The sequence below is a fragment of the Mytilus galloprovincialis genome, chromosome 5 (genome assembly GCF_965363235.1).
Source record: "Mytilus galloprovincialis chromosome 5, xbMytGall1.hap1.1, whole genome shotgun sequence".
Classification (NCBI taxonomy): domain Eukaryota; kingdom Metazoa; phylum Mollusca; class Bivalvia; order Mytilida; family Mytilidae; genus Mytilus; species Mytilus galloprovincialis.
In genome coordinates, this window is record NC_134842.1 from 78,108,113 (window position 1) to 78,114,830 (window position 6,718).

General features: G+C 32.3%; 1 long non-coding RNA gene across 3 annotated transcripts; it reads right to left on the reverse strand.

Annotated features, from left to right (window-relative positions):
- Nucleotides 1-1,234: 1,234 nt before the first annotated feature.
- On the reverse strand, nt 1,235-5,994 carry LOC143076447 (uncharacterized). Of its 3 annotated transcripts, none has more exons than XR_012978650.1 (3): nt 5,912-5,994; nt 3,414-3,521; nt 1,235-1,815 (listed from the first exon to the last, which is right to left on the reverse strand). It is a non-coding gene; the product is annotated as an uncharacterized LOC143076447 (long non-coding RNA). The 3 variants fall into 3 exon arrangements; XR_012978651.1 differs by having other exon boundaries at nt 5,907-5,987; XR_012978652.1 differs by lacking the exon at nt 5,912-5,994 and adding an exon at nt 5,491-5,618.
- Between the last annotated feature and the right edge of the window lie 724 nt (nt 5,995-6,718).

Consider the following 6,718-nt stretch of genomic DNA (forward strand, 5'->3'; position numbering starts at 1 on the left):
GGTCTTTCTTTTCTGTCCTAATAGAATAAATTTTATGTACCAGAATATACATCTAAATACAGAATTAACTAACTTAATATAATTTATACATAACCACAATCCCGAAGTGTCAGATCAATCAGAATGAATCCATTTCCATGATATAGGGGAAAGGACAATTAGTCAGACGGAAACTCATAAAATGATACAATGTACATTTTTGTATGTACGTGTTAACCATGGTAACGGTTATAGAACTACAATGTACTGCCTACCAAAAATCATGGGTTAATCTTTACCTGACCCAATCACAAAAAATAACACAACTTAATTGTTAATCAAAACTTCATTGGCAATTATACCACATCATCTTTTTTTTAATGAAATTCTAGCTGTACTACATATACATACATGTAATTACATGTATGATGCATTCAAATTTAAAATATATAGAAAGTAATTTCTGTCTGTGTGTTGGAAATGCCATGAATGCTGTCTCATTGCCATACAAATGTACATGTAAAATGTATTATGTATGCACATGATGCATATGGTAATATAATGCTGTACATGTATATCTAACATCAGTTGCTAATCTTGCTAGATATAAGAATTTTTTATACTGTGGAAATATTCCATCACAAGTTTCCAAGTATACCATGTATACCAGTAGAAAATTAAATGCATATGAACATGTTAATGTACATATGTACAAAAGAGCAGCTACATGATAAATGCAAGCAAAGAAAAATATCCAACATTTTTTGGTTCAAACATTCTGTGGATGTTACATTTGTACATTTGTACAGAGGTCTTGCTCAGTATTGAAGGCCAACATCAATATGACCAACAACTGAAATCAAAACACTTTATAATGCTTTTGAACATTTTGTAAACCTGTATAGTCTGTGTTATGAAATGAGATTGAAATATAAACTATGATTGTCTTGTTCTCTGGTGGCTAATACATGTATATGACTAGTTGTTCTCTGATTGAGAGTTGTTTCATTGGCAATCATATGTCATGTATGTCATATTCTTACTTTTATAATTACATGTACATGTAACTACATAGGTGGTGCATCAGTGAATTGCATGCTTACATTTGTACATGTACAATGTACATGATGTAATTTGTATATGTCTGAAATGTACATATGATATCTGTAAGTTTTCTGGTAGGATTAATATCTATATTGAATTACTTTCTACATCGCTTTCCTGTAATTGCCATAAAAATAACAAAACACTCATAGAAGTCTTACAAATGAATATTTCAAAATTCCCCTTTACCATGTTTACAGTTCAACTGAATATCATATGTCTATCTGTAGATCTCTCACTCGTCTTGGTTAGATATTGCAGATTTTTTAAAACATTTCATGAAAGAGACATACAATTACATTTCTGACATCCGTGAAATACAATATTTTAACTGAAATCCTTTTTGAAACTCCTATTTTAAGACTATTCACAAATCTCCAAACGGCCTTTATTATGTATATTTGGTATTCCTTTTAACTGTCACATGTGTCAAGTAAAAACTTTTTAAGATGGTATACATCAACTTCAATAATGATGAAAAAGAAGTTAAATTGTCCAATTAATAATATTCCTCTCTATTTCAGCATCAATACACTAAATTCCAATTCATTTGGTTTAGAAACAGTCAATGCTTCTACTTAGTACGGTGCATTATGTAGAATTGCTGTCATTTTTCTATTTTTCATGGACATATTTGGTGGCTTTCTAGACAAATTTTAATCAGATCTTCCATAATGGCCATGATGAGTTATAAGTAACTTTTAACTGGTGTCTGACTGCAGGTCTTCATCCCTGAAATATGAAAATGCAAATATAATACAAGTACAATGTATATATCAAATGAAATTTTCAATATGAGAAAAGTAATCAAAAGTTAGTGCAAACATACTTCTTCAAAAAGTACTGTTAAAATGCTAACAAAATAATTCTCGTCCTTTTTTACCAGTAGTAATGTCTTCATTCAACATTTGAACAAAAAATAAATTTTCCAAACACATTTTAATAAGGCGCACTATGTAAAATGTAATAAATATTTAAATATTATGTTGAACTTCATTATTTTGTATCTCCTTTTCCAAATGTGAACAGTGACAGGAATACTTCAATATCAACATGATCAATATCAAGAATCCACAAGAAATTTTAGCTAGCAAGTTCAGTATATTATCATGGTTATAGGCATATCTGTCATGTCTGTGTAAATAAATATTACTGCTCGTACATATATATACAGACACTGAAGGACGCCTCCGGGTGCGGGAATTACATGTTGGTGACCTTCTGCTGTTATTTTTTTTTTATTTGGTCGGGTTGTTGTCTCTTTGACACATTCCCCAGTTCCATTCTCAATTTTACTTCATTTTGACTTCAGAAATTATCATGATTTATATTAAGTACATTAATTATTGTATTGCAATTCTTGAAGAATGGAAAAAAAAGTGAATTTGTAGGATACTTATACAAGTGAATCTACATGTTGTATGGGTAAACCAAAAAATGGCATAGTTATGTCCCTTACACATTCAGAATGTTTTACATTGTACTTGTTTTACATCCTTTTTTCTTTCTTGTATTCTTGAGATTTCTTTGCACTAATCGAATTTTAAATTGTGTACTCTCTGCAGATGTCTTTACCAATCATTTAAGTGTAATTTCATAGACAATGAAAATCCCATTTGTCTGTTATCTTCACAACACTGCTCATTTACAAGCCTCAAAGGAGCAATTTTTGAAGGCCTTGCACAAATATACAAGATCTTTGCTCAATCAATTTCTTTGATGGATTCATATAATGAGATGAAACATTGAACTTAAAATAAAAAAAAAATTGAGCTAAACTGGGAAAAATCACCATGATCATTAAAGGCATGATTCACATCTCAAAACTTGAGGATTTTTTTTAGGATTGAAAGAAATGTTTACATGGTTTACTTGTACAAGTAAATTTTTGAGAAAATTAAGGCTAGATTATTCAAACATTATCTATTTACTTATACGTGTTATGTGTATTTTTTTTACTTCTTCAAGTAAATAAAATAAACTTGTACAAATACATGTAGTACCCCTGACTATGTATGTGTCTGTAATATTTAATTGAGCACTTGTTTGTTGCTGTTTGTTTGTTTGTTTGTTCATTCACTTTTTTCTCACATAAATAAGGCCATTAGTTTTCTACTTCAACAGGTTTATTAATATTATGATTTGGCGCCTTTTAGAGAAGACAATGTGGCAGAATGTGTTTTTCTCATTGTTGAAGGCCATAAGGCCTAAATGATGACATATATATAGTTTTTAATTTCTGTTTAACTTGGGACCCTTCAGGTGAGTCGTCCCATTGTACATGTATAATAGTTAGATCATGTAGATAATTGCAGGATAAAACAATTTACCTGTCTATAATACATGTAATGAAGCTCTCCAAATTCAAACCATTACTTTATATTTCATCACAGCTTGAAAGGCATACTGTAACCTCAATCCTGTTATTGTCAGGTGACCTAAAAAAAAAAAGAGAATGTAATTATATACTTTTTTTTTAAAATAAAGGAGCATGAAAAATTGAAAACAGCAGGTTCAATAATTTCATGCGTCCATAGCACTTTTCTGGCTGAGTCTGGATTTACCTTCATCAGGAACGCTCAAAGCCAAACATTTAAAATCAAAAGATGTACAAGTAGTGAATAAAATTACAGAGCTATATATCATGTATGTCAAAAATAGTATGAACCTGTGTATACATCGTAACATGTATAATCATGATAATGAATCATATATTTTTTAAAATAAAGAAATCACTTTTGCCATACAATAGAAATACAATGTAGGAAGATGTGGTGTGAGTGCCAATGAGACAACTCTCTATCATGTCCATCCAAATAACAATTTATAAAAGTAAACCATTATACATGTAGGTCAATGTATGGCCTTCAACACGGAGCCTTGGCTCACATCAATAAACAAGCTATATAGGGCCCCAAAATTACAAGTGTAAAACCATTCAAACAGGAAAACAAACGGTCTAATCTATATAAAAAACAAGAAACGAGAGACACTTATAAATTACATAAACAAACGACAACTACTGTACATCAGATTCCTGACTTAGAACAGGTGCAAACATTTGCAGCGGGATTAAATGCTTTAATGACAATGTTTATATTAATGCAAATTAAATGAACCCAGGATATGCATGTTGCTAATTTTTGCTCGTCTTAATGTAATTTTTATGATTAACTAGAAGTGCTGAGAACACTGCTCACAATAGCCAGCCCCCTCCCTCACAAAAAATATAAAATACTATAAAACAAACAAGTGAATCTGTGAGCTACTGATCACTTTTGATACCCCCATACACTTTAAGAATTTTAAGGTACACAGGAATTTGTTGAGTGATGAATATGAAAAAGCATCACACGGTATTGCTGACTCATATAAACCCTCAAACCAAATTTAAGAAGTCCATGTTATTTTCCTGAGAAAGATGCGACGAAAAATATTCAATTCTGGAACAGACAGACAGACTGACTTTAATATACCGTCAAAATTGACCGTTTCTAAACAGGCTGTGGCCTTTTCCATTTAATAAATGATATGATTTGCATCCGTTCATGCTTGTACACAATTGTCTGTTATAACAGAATACACAGCTTTATTACAAGTGGTTTTTTTTCCTGCCTCTTGGACATGAGGTCTCGCAATGAAAATTTTAAAAATACCATTATGGCTCGATTCTGTTTACTGGGGATATACATGTATATAGCTGAACACTGAACAGGGACACAGTTCAGATATTTGATATCATCCATGTACTCTAATTTTAGAGGGAAAGTGGATGCAGTGACTATTCAATTTTAATACTGATTATAATTATTATATATACTGTATAAAAATAATATGTCATGTACATGATGTATGTCAAAAGCACGAGAAGTTAAAGAGTATGACAGGAAACATGGAAAATAAATAAGGGGAAACATGAAGCACACATCAAGTCATGCTACTAAACACGAAACATAGAAGATAAAACGTCTGAACAGGAAAACAAGTTGGTGACCTTCTGCTATTGTCTGTTCTATGGTTGGGTTGCTGTCTCTTTGACACATTTTAATACGAAAGACACCGAACATATGTTCTCATAGTTTATGACTTTATTCATTATAGGTTGAAAAATACACAGTGAAGGATCCAGGAATTTTCATATGTGGGGGCCCACTGACTGACCTAAGAGGGGGCCCGCTTCAGTCACGCTTCAATGATTCCCTATATAAGCAACCAAATTTTTTCTCAAAAAGGGGGGGGGGCCGGGCCCCCTGCCCCCCCCCCCCCTAAATCCGCCTCTGATACAGGCAAAGTTTAGATGTTTATGAAGTGCCCTATATTTTGACTTTAGTGGAACCTTATTATCTGATCTCTTAGTGCACAAGCCATTCCCTCTGCATTTTAGTATATATCTCTAGATTGTAATACCTGAAAGCGATAAATTACACCTAAGTCGTGTTTTGTCCTGACATTGGATCATATTGAATAAATTTTCCATTTGTTCTCATCAGTTTCTTCAACCAGGTCGTTATAATCTCAACTGACAAGTGCACGGCAAAATATACCCTGTACGCTGTACTCGCTGCCAGTGTTAAATAGACGCTCCAAAAAATTAAACTTTAGTTATTTTCAATTAACCAACTTGCAAACTGCAAGCTTCGCAACTACATTGAATTTCCAAATAAGGTAAACAGGTGGGCGGAGCTTAAACTCCGCTTGCTATTTTTCTTTTGATAAATACAGCTTTCACTCAAATTATTTCCATTTCTTGATGTGAAAATACATTATAATATTAAAAAAGACACCATATGCCATATATTTCATTATTCATGGGATACGCGTACCTTACCTATTGCTACATTTGTTACTGTGTCTGCAACGTCAAAAGTCGCCCGCTATTACACATTCTGATCTAGATAGGGGAAATAACTCCTGCACTGTTTTTTTATTCGGTTTTGCGGGAAAACCACCTTAATGTCGCTGCGATGACAATGTACTTAAGACTGTTAAAATTTCCGATCCTTTAAATTAAAAAAAAAATAAAATGTTAAAACTTCTGGTGCGCTTTTCTGGGTTAACTCTCATCAGGGTACTCAAAATAGAATATTTGAAACTGCTAGAGTACTTAAGGTAATACAGAAAAGACGGTTCCCAGGTTAAAATCTTTGCATTTGATATCCGTCTAAAATAATTGCTATTTATTTCGTTGATATAAAAGTTTACAAATAATCAATGCTATTCTATCGCAGATAAGGTTGCAGAATAAATACAGGAGAAGAAGCTTTCTGATTTCCTAAAATGTAGAAACTATTGTTTGTTGGTTTTTGTTCTGTTGTTGTTCTTATTAAACGTCAATGTAAGCACTACTGTCTTTATCGTGACTGTCATTTGTTCCTGACGAGGGAGTCTGGAAACCCAAACGGAATACCACTGTCGGTGCAAAAGATTAAAAATAGTTATCATAATAAGATCTGATTTAACACATCTCGTCATGAGGGTGTTTCAAATTTAAATCCCCATGGTTGACCGGCTAGATGTGATCACTGTTGATTAACCACTTAGACCACTTAGCCACTGAGGTCTTTAGCATTATTATTATACTACCTTCTATGTTCAAGATATACATATGTTTTGAATTATTATTGTTTTTATGAGA